Source organism: Elephantulus edwardii, unplaced genomic scaffold (genome assembly GCF_000299155.1).
Source record: "Elephantulus edwardii isolate Elephantulus edwardi_28Jun2011 unplaced genomic scaffold, EleEdw1.0 scaffold00056, whole genome shotgun sequence".
Classification (NCBI taxonomy): Eukaryota; Metazoa; Chordata; class Mammalia; order Macroscelidea; family Macroscelididae; genus Elephantulus; species Elephantulus edwardii.
This window is the reverse complement of record NW_006399806.1, coordinates 12,244,681-12,245,799: the sequence shown is the minus strand read 5'-3', so window position 1 is coordinate 12,245,799 and position 1,119 is coordinate 12,244,681.

Here is a 1,119-nt window from a genome sequence, read left to right as displayed (position 1 = left end):
TGTTGTTGTTGTTGTTGTTGTTAAGTGCCGTCAAGTCGCAGGCGACTCATAGCGACCCTATGAAGGAGAGTCCAAGACACTTGGGAGCCTTTCATCCTCTCTCCAGGTTCATAGGGTTTCCGAAGGCAAGCTATTAGGGAAGTGAATGCCACTCATCCTCCCAATTCATTGGTGTAGGATTCCATAATTATCTTTAATATCAATATTGATTATAATACTCTTTACATTTTCTCTTTCTTCTGTGATATATTTCACATTCTCCTATAACGACTGAGGGAGGGTATTTTAGTTATATTTTATTATAGCAAACTACCTAAACTTTAATCTATCAAAACAAAAACAATCTAATTTTTCTTTAAATTTGCTTTGTGGAGTTTGAAAAGAATGCTCATATTTGTTCCACACTATTACACCCTAGGTGGTATGGGCTACAGAACCCATTTCCAAGAGGGTAAACTCATTTGGAAATTAAAAATAATTTTAAACTATCATTCAGGTAGAGTTGGTAGTCAATGAGATATTGATATCCTTCCATGACAATTTTTCATTGATAAGCTTTGTTTTATTATTTACTTTATGACCATGAAGTAAAAAAAAAAATATTCTCTAAGTGAAATATGTGTAAGCTGTAAAATGTATATGTCCTTCTTTCAGATATCCCAGAAGATGCTACTTGTTTCTTTCTTTTTAGATATTATTTATTTATTTTTTTTAGAAATACAAAGGAAGAGGAACAGTTGAAAGCAGACACTAGTAATTGTCACATGGAATGTGAGAACCATGAATGTAGGAAAATTAGAAATTGTTAAGAAAGAAATGGAACACATAAATACTGAAATAATAGGCATTGGAGAGATGAGATGGACTGGCATGGGGCATTTCGAGTCAGATGATCATATGATATACTATTCTGGAGACGAAAAGGTGAGGAAAAACGGAGTTGCTTTCATAGTTAAAAAAGAAATTTCTAGATCCATCTTGAAGTACAACATTGTGTGTGATAGGATTATATCCATACACTTACAAGGAAGTCCAGTGAACACTACTATCATTCAGATATATGAACCAACAACCAGAGCCAAAGAAGGAGAAATAGATAATTTCTACCAACTCTTACAG